This window comes from Halichoerus grypus, chromosome 7, assembly GCF_964656455.1.
Source record: "Halichoerus grypus chromosome 7, mHalGry1.hap1.1, whole genome shotgun sequence".
NCBI classification, from domain to species: Eukaryota; Metazoa; Chordata; class Mammalia; order Carnivora; family Phocidae; genus Halichoerus; species Halichoerus grypus.
The window spans coordinates 112990863-113009016 of NC_135718.1; the positions used below are offsets into that span (position 1 = coordinate 112990863).

At 39.7% G+C, this 18154-nt stretch overlaps 1 protein-coding gene across 4 annotated transcripts in view; it reads left to right on the forward strand.

Moving 5' to 3' along the window:
- RGS8 (regulator of G protein signaling 8) overlaps positions 1-18154 on the forward strand; it is a 126316-nt gene that overhangs the window by 13359 nt on the left and 94803 nt on the right. The window contains exon 3 of one of the 4 annotated variants that reach the window (XM_078078091.1): positions 2725-3212. The exons of the other annotated variants lie outside the window; for them this stretch is intronic. The gene's annotated coding sequence lies outside the window, so the exon portion shown is untranslated. The remainder of the gene's footprint in view (positions 1-2724; positions 3213-18154) is intronic. 4 annotated transcript variants of the gene reach the window in all.

An 18154-nucleotide genomic window follows, 5' to 3' on the forward strand; every position in this document is an offset into this window, starting at 1 on the left:
TTCTAACTTAAAAAAATAGCAACAACTCAATTCTGATTCATTAGTTTTATGGTCTTGTGGTATAATCTTTCTGATTTAGAGGTGGGCTTTGGGTTATGATAGTCCTGGTTCAAATCCTTGCTCTCTCATTGACTAACTTTGTGATCGTAAGCAGTTTAACCTCCTAAAGCTCAATTTCCATACCTGAGAAATAGGAAAAATAATTGTATTAGAGTTCCTGTATTAGTCAGAGTTCTCTAAGCAACAGAGAATGACTCTTGCTGAATAAATGGAAAAGCATTTTATTTAAAAAATATCAGGTGGGGGGCACCTGGGTGGCTCAGTCATTTAGCGTCTGCCTTCGGCTCAGGTCAAGATCCCAGGGTCCTGGGATCGAGCCCCGCATCGGGCTCTCTGCTCGGCGCGAGGCCTGCTTCTCCCTCTCCCACTTCCCCTGCTTGTGTTACCTCTCTCGCTGTCTCTGTCTGTCAAATAAATAAATAAAATCTTTAAAAAAAATATCAGGTGGATCACAGAACTGTTGAGTGCACTGGAAAACTGGCTTGAGGCTAAGTCTTGGCGTACAATACCCCAAACCAAGCCACAGATCTGATAGGAAACTCTTGCTGCTCCACAGCTTCTGCTTCTACATCAGAAAGATACTACTGTAATTCCTGGGAAACAGTCACCACAAAAAATCAGACACCTCTGCCTCCCCTTCACCAGTGAAGATGCAAAAATGGAAGGTCCATGTAGAGCCTCTTTCCTTTTGTTGCTTACCTCTGAATCAGTAGCTTATGATGGGGTCCCTGATGGGCAGTAACTAATGCATGTGCCTGAATTAGGCTAAGATTGCAGATTGCATTCTGACTCCTATGTTGGAGTGGTGATGACTCATGATTTGAATATTTCCCCAAATATAGGAGGAAGATTCAAAAAAGATAATAAGCTGCCATGAATAGGATAGATGCCCATAATAGTAGTGGTAATAATAATAATAATATCTACTGTCCAGAATCTGAACTCTCTTCTGTTTAGGGAAGCCACCATTTTGAGAGTCTTGCTAGGTGGAGGATCTTCATCCTACGACAGACGCCAAAAGAAGGCCAGATGCTGGTTCACTTGAAATCTTGACATGAGACTTAGTATGTGGACATGAGACAAGCTCTTGTCCTGAGCTGTCCAGTAAGAGTGACAGAAAGAAGCAGGGGCGGTTTGGTCGTCATTCTAATGGCTGTGGTGTTGACGGCTATGATGTTCAGCTTCTAATGGTCAGTAGCAATGAAGACAATAGGGTGCAGAGTCCACAGCTCTTACTATCATGATGAAATCTTTTTCCTTCTCTGAAAATGGGTGCACCTTACTTTAGAGGGTGTGTGTAAGCATTAATCAGGATGTGCTCTGAAAAAGGCCTCTGAGAACCATCAAGCACTTAATCTGTGCTTCTTCTATCACAATTGCCAGCCTTAGGAACATAGCATAATGTTTAAAGTTCCAGAAGAAAAGGAACAGTCCATCTAAACGTTAAGAGAATAGATAAAACATGTAGGAGGAAACAAAGACTGTTCATTCACTTGACCATTATTATTCAGTGACCATTACAGGATTATAATGGCAACACTACATTCGCTCACTGGGACAAATGACAGATCTCCTATTTTGATAAGTGGGTTATTCCATCATTATATTAGTGTGCAATTGAGATGTTTGAATTCCAGCTGTAATATGTCTTTTGAGTATATTCATTTGTGGCTCCAGATAAGGCTGATTCAAAATTCTCTGGCATATTATAGTTACTCTTGGTTTTAAAAAAAACTTGACACCTCATTGTCAGAACCCTGTGTGGAAGGAATGTACAATTAATTTACCAAGGTTTTCACTTTGTTTTTGTGTTTCTATCTGCATAGTGATGTATCTCTGTAATGTTTCCCATCCAATGTTTGTGTGTGTGGTTGCAGTCATCTTTTTGTGGCATCTGGAGTAGAAAGTGATGGCTGGAGGACTCTTGAGGCCTTTTGGGCTCAGTGAGTGGTGTGTTGGCAAGCCAGCTTTTGGAGCGGAAAAAAACCCCTCTAATTTACAGCATTTGTCAGTTGCCAGGGTGAAATACGCCCACCATGGCTAATTTCAAGCTACCAATGTGATGTCACAAAACATGGGGTTGGGAGGACATGTGCAAAATCAGTTCTAGCTAGCTGGAGGCACGCCACTATTTGCATTGTAAATGTTTGCTCTTAAGGTAAGAAAACTCCACGTAGGCCATAAATCACACTGTTTAGTTTCATATATCTCAAAGCTATACTGGCCAAAACCCCAAAAAACAATAAAGCAAAGGCAGATTCCTAATAAAAAGTTTTATCCCAAGGAAACCTTGAAACGTGTCCTTCTAAACTTCTTTAAAACTTGCTAATTTAAATGAACAGGAGGCAGAGACCTCTCTTTCTCCCCTAGAGTGAAGATGGAGAGGCCTCTGTTCAGGTGGGAGCCCCTCCTGGGAGTCGGTGTATGAAGGAGCCTTTTCCCGCTCTATTGAATCGTGTCTTAAACGTTTATATGGTGCTTTAAAGTTTTCTTCATTTGATTCTCCATTTTGAAGAGGGGAAAGCTTACCAAATGGAAGGATTAAGACTTGATTGTTTTTATTCCAAATCTAGTGCTTTCCCTGCCTTCCCGAGGCAGCCAGAACTTTCCTTGGTTACTCTCTCTCAGTCCAGCTCAGACAGGATGTTTTCTTCCCTCTGCCAGGAAGCAGCTTCTTTCATCAGTCCCTTTTCCCCACTCTCACAAGAGGAAGTTCCCTTGGCCTGCGATGGACTTGCTATTTTCAGCGTCTCCTCGGATCACATTCCTGCCAAAGCCTTTTCTCCACTGGCAGATAGACTGTGACTAAGCACTCCCGCATCACCCCTCAGAACTGTGACCTGTCCCGTGTCCCAGCAGCGCTGGAGGAATGCAGGGCCTAAGAGCAGCTGGGGGAAATGTTAAAGCTCATCGCGAGACATACCCTGTGCTGGGCCGAGTCCCTCTGCTGTCTCCGTGATCACATCGTCCCACTCTGTTAATGGTGCTAATGATGAATTGTTATGATGCCAATGATTAGCATACAAACTCTGAGGCACCTCAGAACCTTACCTCGTTTGGCTTTTAGAAGCACACCCAGCCACAGTGATCACTCAACAGTTTCATGCAAGGATGGGAACATACTGACTGCATGAGAAACTCAAAAAGCTCAGGTAACATTTAATTAATGCATTCATATGTTAACCTTATATTTACCGTGCATCTCTCATGTTCATGGCTCTGTTGGAAGGCCTGGAGACTCTCAAGGTAACGTGTTGGTGTTTGCATTCCTCCTATTTGTGCATAGTGGCAAGGCAGACATACACACACTGATGGTTGTAATTGAATGTGATACATACTACAGTAGAGACTAGGGCAAGCGTGGAGGAGGAAGTATGTAACTCTGCCCAGGAGGGAATGAAAGAACCTTCCCAAGGGTTTAAAGCTGGAGCTAGGATTTGAAGGATAAGAATGACATCAATTGTGTAGTGCTTACTATGTTCCATGAACTGTCCCGTTCTAAGCATTTTCCATATATTTGCCTATTTAATTATCCAAAAACCCTATAAGGTTAGGTTCAGTTATCATCCCCATAGGAACTTGACTCACAGAGAAGTTAAATAACTTGCCCAAGGTCACCTAGCTGGGGAAACGTAGAGATGGGATTTGAACCGTGCTGTTAACCTCTGTGCTATATTTCTGTGATTTGCTAGGATTGGGGGGGTGGTTGGGATAGCATGAGCTGGGGTGTGGAGGACATTCTAGGCTGAGGAAACAGCATGGGCAAAGGCCCAAAGATGTGTGAAAACATGACACGTTTGTGATTCTTGCTTTGAATTGTGGTGGGAAGGCAACACAGAGCCATTCAACATACATGCATCATTTTTCTTTGCAGAAGCTTTCCTAGAGAATATTTGGAAAGGAATTTATCAACACTGTTTCTTAAAATTTGAACGTTTTAAAATGGCTACTGTCCAACTGTTTGCTCTGCTGAGTTATTGGGTGAGGGTTGTTTTAAATACATCCCCAGAAGGATACACATTTCTTGATTTCCCATTATTCCTGAAATTGATTTATTCTAATGCTGAGTCCAAAATTGCGATTCCCACAGAAGACAGTTAGCATTTCTGGAAGAAAATACACGACAAAGTATATTCTTGGTCGTGGCCAAAGTTCTTGCCAATGTCAGCGATTGATCACCAAGTGAGACGGTATACTCCGTACAGTACTTTACCACCTCCTCAGGACGTGTGATGTGTGCCCCAGAGGTATGTACTTTAGTAGCAAAAACAAAGTGTGTGGCCATATTTGGCCCAGAGCAGCACCTAAGTGGAGGATCACCTGGCCAATTCCATATTTCTTTGGGAATTTTCTGCTCTCAATACGCTGAGATAGGTCATTCATTTATTCATTCAGCGTCTTTAAATGCCTACTGTAATACAAGCTGGTAATAACAATTACCATTAATAGAGCTTACCACGTGACAGGCACTGTGCTAAGCACCTTAAAATGATCACGTTTCATCTTCCCAATAACCCTGTGGAGTAAGAATATTATTATCCCCAGATGAGAAAATGGAAGGATTAGGAAACTTGCTCCATGTGACATGGCTTGTTGAGCCGGCAGAGCTTTTCTTCACAGATGGTCTTAGTCCAGCCTCTGCTGTGCTCTGTCATCTCCTTATGTCCGAGGTTCTATACCAGGCATGGTTAGGGATGCAAGCAACAAACTGTAAACAAGTCAGAATGAGACAGGCATAGAACACTGGTTCTGTCTTTTGCCCACCAAAATGTATGCCACCTGATAGGCATGCACGAGATACATTCTCTGGGACAACACCAGCATTGTGCATGACTCCATTCCTTTCCCCTCTCACCCCACCCTCCTGCCCCAGGAAGGCATATTGGAATGCACATGAGTAGGAGTGACACTGTTATAGTAATGACATTGAATCAGAGCTAATTTATGAAGATGATAAATCCTTTGCATATTTTCATACAGGAAGCTAGTGGATATAAATCTCAGGGCACAAATGAAAGTATCCAAGAAATAGGACATTTCCTTTGTTTCTGTAAATCAACTTAATTTTGGCTCTGGACACTCAGCCCCTTGGACTGACAGGAAATTTAGCCTTTGTCATTTTGAGCTCACCTCTCTTACTTCCCATGAGGTTGTGTCAAGATTCTGTTGTCTTATGCAGGGCCAACATTGTGTAGAACAATTATCTCTACTGGTTCCATGGAGATGGCTGCCACTTTTGGTCCCCAGGATCCCTTTGGCACTTGGGGCTGAAACCCATGAGGAATCTGGGAGCCCTGAGTGAGAACCCAATCTCCCAGCTTCCCCAAGGTGGCACAGGGCCTTTTCCTCTGAGATCCCTTTGACCTGTCTCTCTTCCTAACACAGACCAGTTCTTTTTCTCAGAGGGAAATCCCTCCCCATTTTTCCTCTGATGCCCTTTTTCTCTGATCAAATTCTGATTCTCCTCTATGGGTTTTTGCTCTTTGGGAGGGGAAAAAAAAAGCAAGCCAGGAAGTGAAGTATTCTTTCTGTTTATTCTTGCTGCTAACCTCCTGTGAGGCATGTAGGCTAGAATCTGCTTGAGTCAGAAGGGGAAAATAGTAATAAAAGTAATAGGATCTGGTCATTAGAGTAGAATTTACATGGAAGAAAATATCCTTCATTTCTTTTTATTTTCTTCCTCTTTCCTTTCTTCTTCTTTACAAAATGCAAATAACTTTGTTTTCAATGATAAAAGATGCCATTGAGCAAATTAACACTAAACTACAGCGTGGTATGTATTTTTTCAGACCTCTTTTTACTACCCATATAAGCATATAACGTTTAACAGTATTTAGGAGATATTTGAGTTCTTGCTGTACCTTGTAAGGCTGTATGAAGAGGTTGCATTTTATTCGAAATGTCTACCCATTGGGGAATCTGCAGGGCAGTCACTGAATCTTTTTTTTTGCATTTTAAAGATGGTACCATCTATCCCATGGAAGGTGGATTTGCAAGACAATACGTTATTATAGAGGTCCAGATAAAAGATGACAGTGTCTAGGATAGGGTGGGAGTCAAGGAGGTGGAGAGATAACAGGATTCTGGATCTGGTTGGGAAGGTAAGTGGACAGGACCAGCTGGGGACTGGATATGGAGGTAAAGGGCAGTGAAGAATTGAAGATGATTTCTAGGTTTGGGGCTTGAGTAGCTGTGTGTGTGTTGCCATCTAAAGATAGGAAAGACTAGGGGGAGGGTGATGTCCTTCATTTCTTAAAACTCTGCTGGAAAAACACTTGCTAACTCCTAGGACCTTCTAGAGTCTTGAGTGATGAATTTTGGGTGTGAATCTTGACCAGGAGAGGCAAGGGATGATCCAATGGGCTGCAGGAAGAACATTTAAAATTGCTATTTAAACTTGTTTTTTCTTCTCATCCTCTTAAACGTCTATTTCCACATATGCTTTATAATCTGCATATTAATGCCATGTGTTTTATATATACACATTTGCATACCACTTATAAATAAATAAGAATGACTAAATAAAGAAGAAACCGTGAGTCGTAGCAGATAGCTAATTGTTCACTGAAATCTGTCCTTTATTCCAGATTATACAGTTGTAGCTGGGAATGGTTGTAGCTGTAGTTGCTGCTCAGCCATAGACGACTTTCTCACACCCCTCATAAGTAGCTGTTACCAGTTCTCCCCATGGGAGGTGAGTAGAAGTGATATATGTCAATTCTGGACCAAAGTTTTTGAGAAGCAGGCATGCCTCCTTTGTATTCCTAGCTCTTCGGCTGGCTTAAATGCAGAAAATGGCCCCGGGGCGGTGGCGGGTGGGGGCACGGAGGGGATGATGGAGGTCCAAGATGGAAGGAGCTTGCATCCTGAAACATTGCTGGGAGAGAAACCACTCACTTACCAAGAACATCCACCTCAGGCTATTACAGGGCCAAGATATAAACTTTTGTGTATTTGAGCCATTACACACGTCTCTGTCTCTGTTATTTCTGCTTAGCATACAGGAAGCATGTGTAACATTTTTTTTTTTTTTTATTGAGGGACATGTGTAAAATATTTAGAGGCACTGGTCATAGCATTTGCCAAATGCAAATGTCAGGGTTGTCTTAGTAGACTGTCAGATGCAGGGGACGATAGCTTACCATTTCTAAGCCATCCCCTCACTTAATCAGAAGTTTTAATTATCATGGAATGATGTTTAAAACAGCTGAGTTTTAGTTTTGCAGAAAGTGAAATTTTTAGGAAGGCTCAAATTCAGATTGCCAGATTTTTAATTATATAAAAAGCAACTAGCCTTATTGGTAATCCAAGGGTCATCTTAGAAAATGTGGAAATACTCAGTGAACATTATTGGAAGAAATCAATGAAATTCAGCAAGATGGAACATTTGTTTGGCACAGATTTTCCTAACATTTGCAAATACTTTCATGTGCTCAGATTTTAGCTTATATTATCTTCTTTCAAGGTCTATGGACTTTTAAGATCCAACTGTTTTCCAGTTACCCTTGCAAAGGAAATAACAGTTCTATGCATTCTCTCCTTCCTCCTCCCTGGGGTTTGGATGGTGAGACTCAGAAAGCCTTCCTCAGAGCATTTAGAAAAGGAAGAGAATGATGTATCAAGGCAATATTCCTGGAAGCTGAGATCAACAGACCATGATTAAAGTCAGCTTGCAGTTATATTGGCTGAGAATCGTCACGCCAGCCGCTTGCAAACCCCACAAGATGATGGATGTCTTACTGCTATCTCTCCTGCTCCCCAGAATTTATCAGCAAAAAAGAAAAATGGGGAAGGTTACAACTCCCAGAGATTCACAAATTCTTTTTGCAACAGTGAGCAGTGGAGGCTTGGGTGACAGTTAGGAATGAATCACTGGCCATTTGTGTGGTGGCGGGAGGAGTGTCTGAACCTTGGCACTGTCATCAAGAGTAGCAGGGGCCACCTGGGCAGAAGGGGCAGGTGAGGCGGTAAGAGGGCTCTCAGTGGCAGATCCATTGTCATTCTAAACAGAGAATTTTAGCCAGTTCCTGTTGCAGAAAAACTCATTGTTAAGATTAGGGAAATGAAATTGTATGGCCTTTACTTACTGTGGAGGAATACACGGTTATAGAGAATGGAGATCTTGCAGGGGCTCAAGGGTGAGGCACAGCAGTTCTGGTGTTGTAGAGCTGGGGGAAGGATATGTGGGAGGGAATCCAGGGGCTGCTGGCAAGGGTGGCAGAAGGATGGATTTGAATCCGTCATCTTGGGTCTTGATGCTAATTTCCTTCCTTTCTGTTTTCCTCTCCTTTCTCCTCCTAAGGGAGCTAAGAATAAAAATGCTGGAACCTGCTGTTTTATTTTCACTCAAGAAACTGATTAATGAGGGCTGCTGGGTTTAATCAATGGTTGTCTATTTCAGCTTAGAAAACACTATTTTGGGGAGTGGAAAGAATATTGGCAATCATTCACCTTGTGGAGAGCGGCATTATTTTGCAAGTTGTTAAAGGGGTAGACTTTGGCATTACAGAAGCCTGGGCTAGGATACTTGCGCCTCCACTTGAGTTAGGATATTTAATAGCTGCATGACCTTGAGTGATTATTTCAGCTGAGCCTTGGTCCCCTCACTCAGGTGATAATAATGTACCTGCCTCTTAAGTTTGCTGCGAAAATTGAGTAAGAGCCTTTTATGTCAGATAAATGTTAACTCTCTCCATCATCTACCTATCTTTTCTGCTTTTATCTTTTCAGAGGTAAAATAGAGGCTGTATATGTTTATGGATACTTAGGTTTTGAACCCCTTCTCCTGGTTAAATTTCCTGCGGTGTGTTTTCTACCCCTACTCGTCGTTATTGAATCTGGAGAGTTAACATCACCTGTATTCATTTCTGTCTGGAGCAATGCCCTCTTTTTTTTTTTTTTTTTTGCCTTAGGAAGTAAAAAAATGAACTGATAATGAAGGGAAGTTTGCTTTAATTTCCTGAAGAAAAGCCATGGAATAATAATTGAAAATTTACTATTTTTTGAACCTGGTTACTGTTAGGCACCCTCACCTCATTTGTGCAGAGGTGCCATCTCGTTTTAGGACCATGTAATCTAAGGGAGAAAGTCTAGAGGTCCAAAGTCAGCATTGTGTCCATGGACCAAGTGCACTAAATCCCAGCTATTGTATGTCATTGTATGAGAGCTTCATTCAAGCACTGTGTCGCTGTAATCTCTTGTAGCCTGTTTCTTATATCTGGGAGACAGGGAAACATCAGTTAGGGTTCAGTTCAGGAAGTAGAAGCTACCCTAGGTATTTTATTTTATTTTATTTTATTTTATTTTATTTTTTTTTTTAAAGATTTTATTTATTTATTTGACAGAGAGAGACACAGCGAGAGAGAGAACACAAGCAGGGGGAGTGGGAGAGGGAGAAGCAGGCTTCCTGCTGAGCAGGGAGCCCGATGCGGGGCTCCATCCCAGGACCCTGGGATCATGACCTGAGCCGAAGGCAGACGCTTAACGACTGAGCCACCCAGGCGCCCCTACCCTAGGTATTTTAAACAGAAGGCGGATTAATATAGGAGACTCAGTGCTTCCAAAATTATTGGAAGAGGTAGAAGGAGTGTGCTCTAGGCTGAGCCTCCAGAATGACTCCTAGGACATTGCAAAACTGACCCACAAGAGAAATGAGGACTTCTGCTCCTGTTGGGAAGGGCAACCAGAGGCTACAACCATTGACTTTCACAACACAATGGCATAGGTCTAGAGATCAGAAAGACAGCATGAAGAAGCAGCTACTGCTGCTGATTTGGGGAATCACAGTGGAATGTGGAGTCTGGTGACCTCGGTGGCCCAAGCACCTCTCAACATCCACAAAGGTGGGGACTGGGTGCTGACAACACTGAAATCTCTGTCTGCAGAAAACAGAAAAAGTAGTAGGAAGATGGCTTACAGCCCCCTAACTAGAATCTGGAAAATGTATTTTTTTGCTTCTGGCCTCTGTCACATTGGAAAGCTCTTGGAAATAAGTGAGAACGGATTCGGAGCCACAGTTAATCAAATCCTGCACACCACCTTATCTGAGTCCCGTCAAACTGTCCAGTTCAACAATATGTTCTCAGCAAAACCAAACCAGTTCATTGAGGGAGAGAGAGGGATTTAAACATGGTGAGCAGTTGTGTTGAACACTCTACTCGAGGAGAGAACCTCAGATCTGGTGCATGACAGGAGACATGGGCTCTCTGTCTCCTTGGTGTACCTCGCACAGTCAGAGAACCTTGCTGTGCTCCGCCTGTAAACTCTGAATAAATGAGCAGAGTGGTCACAGACTCGGATCATTGTCACAGCCTGGCCCCAGACACAAGACCAGATCCTTTGTGTTTACAGGATAAAATGGTAAACAGAAAGAGTATTCTAGGAGGAAAATATTTTAAAACTGTTTATGAATTTTTGCCTTCCTGGTTAAAATTTTAGACCCCTCTTCCCCACCCCATCCCCATAAGCCGTGGCTTCATTGTACTTCGCTTGGAATTCAATGAGAATCCAATCAAATGGGAAGTCATGTGAAAGTATGTTGTAAACAGTACAGTCCTACCTAATATCAGGTATTATCATCAGACATAGTGCCTTACGTGGAATGGGTGCATTTAACATTTTGCAAAATTTGTTCTATCATTGTCTCTCTCTTTCTCTCTCTCTCTCTGTTTCTCTCTCCATATATATAAAAACATAAAATTTAATAGGATAAACTCAACAAGAATAATTGTAAAGTCTTCTATTTAAGTTGTGAAAATTCACTTGCAACACATATAATGAGCATTGTGTTCTTAATGGTGTGTGAGAAGGAGAATATAAAAAAATTACCGGTTTCTGTGCTAGGCCTCATTTAATAAGGGGCAATAAGAAACCACAGGTTTTTCATAGAAGAACGTCTCAGGTAGGGAATTGCTTAGAAATTATGCCAAACGTATGTTACATATAGTAATATGTAGATATAAGTTTTTCTGAACTATTTAACAACGAGTTTCAGAAATCATGCCCGTTTGCCCCTAAATGCTTCAGTATATATTTTCTAAGAAGAATATTCAGTCAGGATATTTAACAATGATGTGCTATTATGTAATTATAGATCTTACGTTTTGCTAATTGTTCCCATAATGTTTTTTTATAGCAATGCTTTTTTTTTTTTCCTGGTCCAGGATCCAATCCAGAATCATACATCTGGAATGGTTTTCTGGCCCTTCTTTGATTTTCATGACGGATAATTTTGAAGAATGTAGGCCAGTTATTTTTTAGAATGTCCCTCAGATTGGGTTTGTCTGATGTTCCCTCATGATTAGAGTCAGATTGTACAATTTTGGCAGGAATATTAAATAAGTGGTTAATGTTTCTTGAGCTAAATTGAAAACACAATCCAAGATAGATTCACTAAATGATAGTTTGAAGATCACTGGACAGGGAGTCAGTCCAATGTGGAAGCCAAGTTCTGCCATTTAACCACAGGATATTGAGTTACAATAGTAAAAATGATGATGGTGATGATAGTAATAATAATGACTTTATTTGGTAATATGTAAAGTACTTTTATATTCATTATCTCAATTTATCCTTTATCTCATAAGGTAAAAATGATTCTTACTTTACAGATGAGGAAACAGGCTTGGGGAGATCAAGTTCCTTGCCCAAGGTCAAAAAGTGGAGAGTGGAAGAACCAGGGGTCAAACTCAGGTCTCAAAACCCGGCTTTGATGCTTGTGCTTCTAACCCCACATTCTGGAGTGGGAGTCACATTGCCTTGTTTGGAATTCATCTCTAAAAGGAGAGGAGTAAATAAAACAAAATGCATAAGGTAGTACTTCCCAGCCTTGTATATTTCATAGAGCAATAAAAATAGTTTTAAAAATTAGGGAATAGACACAGTGCTTATAATACTTTATACTGCCAAGTAAGAATATTAAAATACAAAACAAATCTAATACCAGTACTATTTGATAAAAGGACTTTTCAATTTAAAAAATATAAAAAAGCCATAATTTCAGAATAAAAAACGTTCTTCAAAATTGGATATATTCGTTTGTAGCATACTCAGTATCTTGTTATTAATTTCCTCAGTTCACTGGGGCCTTGTAAAAGCTCTGCCCAGAACAGCCCCCATTTAGGGGCCTGGCATTTGGGGAGCACTGTATGATAGGGTCTTCTTCCTCTTTTGTCCAGTGGCTTTATTCTACCTGATTAAACTATGTGAGCAGGGAAGGGAACAGTGCACAGTGAACTAGAACAGGGTTGGAGGAGGGTGGGGACAATTACAATATTGAGGAGTGTATATGTTATCAGCTCTTAGGATTTACGGATTGCCTTTGATTCTTCTTCCTACTTACTCACTACTTTTTGTCCTGTGTGTACCACTATTGTCCGTTTTTTGTTTTTGTTTTTTTAAACCCCTTCCCAGTTCCTCTTCTTTTGCTCCTCTGTTCCTAAGCCCTCACTTTTAAGGGGTATGGAAGAGTTTGGGTAGTGTAGGAATGGAATGCCACCTGTTTTGTGTCTGAAGGCTGAGGATAGAAGGTTCCAGGAGAGAGGTTCTGTGAGTTAAGTTAGGCAACCATCCTGGCACAGAGTGTATTTATTTTATTTTTGTGTGTCTTTTATTAATGCATTAAATAACCAGATCTTGAAGTGGGTCTAATAGCTCCTGTAATGTCAAAATTGAGATGATTGTAAATAGTGTTTTGCAACATTATATCAACTATAATGTGACATTTAAATTGCCATGATATACAGAAATTTGTGAATTTCTATACACTAACAACAAAGTAGCAGAAAGAGAAATTAAGAAAATAATTTCATTTACAATTACACCACAAATAATGAAATACCTAGGAAAAAACTTATCCAAGGAGGTGAAAGACCTGTACTCTGAAAACTGTAAAACTTTAATGAAAGAATTGAAGATGACACAAACAAATGGAAAGATGTACTATGATCATGGATTGGAAGAATTAATATTCTTAAAATTTTCATACCACCCAAAGCAATCTACACCCAAAGCAAATCTACCAAAGCAATCTACCACTCAAAGAAATCCCTATCAAAATACCAGTAGAATTTTTCACAGGACTAGAACAAACAATACTAAAATTTGTATGGAACCACAAAGACCCTGAATAGCCAAAGCAATTTGAAAAAGAATAAAAGTGGAGGTATCACAATCCCAGATTTCAAGATATATTACAAAACTATAATAATCAAAACAGTATGGAACTAGCACAAAAATAGACACACAGATCAATAGAACAGAATAGACAACCCAGAAATAAACCCACTCTTACTCTATAACAGTTAATCTATGACAAAGGAGTCAGCAATATACTTGGGGGGAAAAGACAGTCTCTTCAATAAATCATGCTGGGAAAACTGGACCACTTTCTTATACCATACAAAAAAATAAACTTAAAATGGATTAAAGATTTAAACCTGAAACCTGAAACCATAAAACTCAAAGAAGAGAGCATAGGCAGTAATTTCTCTGATACCAACCATAGCAACATTTTTCTAGATACGTCTTTTGAGGCAAGGGAAACAAAAACAAAAATAAACTATTGGCACTACATCAAAATAAAAAGCTTCTGCCCAGCAAAGGAAATATTAAAACTAAAAGACAGCCTACTGAATGAGAGAAGATATTTGCAAATGACATATCTGATAAAGGGTTAGTATCTAAATACGTAAATAATTTATATAGCTCAACACCAAAAAACCCAAATGATCCAATTAAAAAAAATGGAAAAATGGGCAGAAGATGAACACATTTCTTCAAAGAAGACATACAGATGTCCAACAGACACATGAAAGGATGCTCAACATCACTCATCATCAGAGAGATGCAAATCAAAACCACAATGAGATATCACCTCACACTTGTCAGAATGGCGAAAATCTAAACCACAAGAAACAACAAGTGTTAGTGAGGATATGGAGAAAAATTTTGTGCACTGTTGGTGGGAATGCAAACTGGTATAGCCACTGAAAGACAGTATGGAGGTTCCTCAAAAAATTAGAAATAGAACTACCATATGATTCAGTAATTCCACTACTGGGTATTTACCCAAAGAAAAGAAAAAACACTCCTCTGTTTATTACAGCATTATTTACAATAGCCAAGATGTGGAACAACCCAAGTGTCCACTGATAGATGAATGGATAAAGAAAATGTGGGGTCTGTGTGTGTATGTGTGTGTGTGTGTGTGTGATGGAATATTACTCAGCCATAAAGAAGAATGAAATCTTGCCATTTGCAACAACATGGATGGATCCAGAGAATATAATGCTAAGTGAAATAAGTCAATCAGAGAAAGACAAATACTATATGATTTCACTCATATGTGTAATTTAAGAAACGAAACAAATGAACAAAGAGAAAAAGAGACAAACCAAAAAACAGACTGTTAACTATAGAGAACAAACCGATGGTTATCAGAGGGGAGGTGTATGGGGTCTGTATAAAATAGGTAAGGGGATTAAGTGTACACCTATCATGATGAGCACTGAGTAATGTATAGAATAGCTGAATCATTATATTTTACACCTGAATCTAATATAGCACTGTATATTAATTATACTGGAACTAAAATTAAAAAAATATGGGCAGATGACCTGAATAGACATTTTTCCAAAGAAGACATGAAGGTGCCCAACAGACACATGAAAATATGTTCAACATCACTATTCATCAGGGAAATGCAAATCAAAACCACAATGAGATATCACCTTACATCTGTCAGAATGGCTAGTATCAAAAAGGCAGGAAATAACAGATGCTGGCGAGGATGTGGAAAAAAAAAGAACTCTTTAACACTTTTGGTGGAAGTGTAAATTGGTGCAGCCACTGTAGAAAACAGTGTGGAGTTTCCTTAAAAAATTAAAAATAGAATTACCATATGATCCAGTAATTCCACTACTGGGTATTTTTCCAAAGCAAACGAAAACACTAATTCAAAGAGATATATGCACCCCTATGTTCATTGCAGCATTATTTACAATAGCCAAGATATGGAAGTAACCCAAGGGTCCATCATTTGATGAGTGGATAAAGAAGATGTGGTATAACAAAAATAAATTCAAAATGTATGAAAGACCTACATGTAAGACAGGAATCCATCAAAATCCTAGAGGAGAACACAGGCAGCAACCTCTTTGACTTCAGCCATAGCAACTTCTTACTAGACACATTGCTGGAGGCAAGGGAAACAAAAGCAAAAATGAACTATTGGGACTTTGTCAAGATAAAAAGCTTCTGCACAGTGAAGGAAACAATCAACAAGAATTAAAAGGAATCCTACAGGATGGGAGAAGATATTTGCAAACATCATCTCTGATAAAGTGTTAGTATCCAAAATCTATAAAGAACTTATCAAACTCAACACCCAAAAAACAAATAATCCAGTTAAGAAATGGGCAGAAGATATGAATAGACATTTTTCTAAAGAAGACATCCAGATGGCTAACACACATGAAAAGATGCTCAAAATCACTCACCATCAGAGATATACAAATCAAAACCACTATGAGATACCACCTCACACCTGTCAGAATGGCTAAAATGAACAACACAAGAAATAACAGGTGTTGGCAAGGATGTGGAGAAAGAGGAACCCTCTTGCGCTGTTGGTGGGAATGCAAACTGGTATGGCCACTCTGGAGAACAGTATAGAGGTTCCTCAAAAAGTTAAAGATAGAACTACCCTATGATCCAGTAATTGCACTACTAGGTATTTACCCAAAGGATACAAAAATACAGATTTGAAGGGGTACATGCACCCCAGTGTTTATAATAGCATTATCAGCAATAGCTAAACTATGGAAAGAGCCCAAATGTCCACTGACTGATGAATGGATAAAGAAGATGTGGTACACACACACACACACACACACACACACACTCACACACAGGAATATTACTCAGCCATCAAAAAGAATGAAATCTTACCTTTTGCAGTGACGTGGATGGAGCTAGAGTGTATTATGCTAAGTGAAATAAGTCAGAGAAAGACAAATACCATATTTTACTCATATGTGGAATTTAAGAAACAAAATGGATGAACATATGGGAGATGGAGAAAAAGAGAGAGGGAAACAAACCATAAGAGACTCTTAACAATAGAGAACAAACTGAGGGTTGATGGAGGGAGGTGGTTAGGGGTTGGTCTAGATGGATGATGGGTATCAAAGAGGGCACTTGTGATGAGCACCAGGTACTGTGTATGTAAGTGATGAATCACTGAATTCTACTCCTGAAAGCAATATTGCACTGTATGTTAACTAACATTTAAACAAAAATTTTTTAAAATGTGGTATACACACACACACACACACACACACACACACACACAATGGAATATTACTCAGCCATAAAAACATAAAAAGTATGAGACCTTGCTATTTGTGACAACATAGATGGACCTAGAAGATATTAGCTAAATGAAATGTCAGAGAAAGAAAAATACCATGTGATTTCATTTATATGTGAAGTCTAAAAAAGAAAACAAATGAACAAACAAAACCCACAGAAATATACCCATAAATACAGAGAATAAATTGATGGTTGCCAGAGTGGAGGGGGTTGGGAGGATGGGCAAAATGAGTAAAGGAGAGTGGGAGGTATAGGCTTCCAGTTATGGAATGAATAATTCACACGGATGAAAGATACAGCACAAGGAATATAGTCAATGGTACTATAGGGTTGTATGGTGACAGATGGTAGCTACACTTGGGGAGCACAGCATAACATATAGGAGTTGTTGAATCACTATGTTGAACACCTGAAACTAATGTAACATTGTCAACTATACTTCAATAAAAAATAAAAATAAAATAGCCATGATTTTCACAGATGGCAAAGTCACAGGTGCTGCTTCTATTAGCAGAGAGTGATGCCTACAATTATAATAGAAGGAAAGGCTGCATTTCAGAGGTGAGTGAAAATCAAGATGCAATCTTTTTTCCACTCCAAGTTCATTCGTTTCCTGAATTCTATTCATGGATCCCTTGGAGGAGCGGGGAAATATGAACCCCAGGTTAAAGCCCTGTTTTAAAGTCGGTACTCCCTGCCCACTTTCTTATCTTCCATTCAGTCTCTGGTTTATGATTCCTCATATCTCTGTTGAGTGCTGAGTGGGTATTAGGGTAAGCAAACTTTTGTAATCTGGTTTTTACTCCCCTGGCCCAGGGTCACTGATCTCACCAATGTTACCAATGTTCCCCCAAATTCAAAGCATCTTTTTCCATCTCCATATAGCTCCATCTTTGTGCACCCTCGAACACCAACCATTCTCTCCTTGGAACTTTATCCCTCGTAGGCTTCTGCAGTATCCTTCTCTATGGCCGTGACATGGTGGCTTTTAAACTCTCACAATGGTAGACTCACATAGGGAGTGTTTTCAAAACACAGGGCTGGGTTTTTTTTCTCTGGGTCTGAGGGAGAAGGTTTATGGTAGGATCCAATCTACATAGGTAATTTCAATTTGTACCAATGGTTGAGAATCACTTCCTAGGTGATTTATGAGTGCCTAATGTATGCTTTACACCCACAAGTATAATAATAATAATATTAATAATAATAGCAATCGTTGTAGGCATTTTTTTCTCTTTCACTTGAGTTTCAAAGCATACCTCTCAATTTTTTCTTAGCTTCATTTTTCACTTTAAAAGTGAAAACAAAATAAAATTCCACTGTCTTTGATGAAGCAATTTATGTTAATGAGGAAATGTCTGCAAAATGCTTCTGGAATCAAATGTATTTTGTAAGAATAAAAATCATACTTTATTTAAGGGGCGCCTCTCCCCCTTCCTGCCACTCTGCATACTTGCAGGAAGTGAATTTTGCAGATGTGAGGTTTGAGGTAGCAGACCTAGAACAAAGTCATAGAATCCTGGAAGAGACATTGACTGTCAAAGTCAGAAAGAACCTTAGCATTCCTTCATCTCTATCCTTTATCTCAAGCTTGAATCCCGTGAAGACATCCTGTCAGGGCCACGTTGTGAATTTCATAGTGTCAGGCACATTTGCTTTTGTAGGCCTCTTGTTCCATAAAAAATGTTTAAAATTCTATTTTATGACTCTGTTGGTACTATTG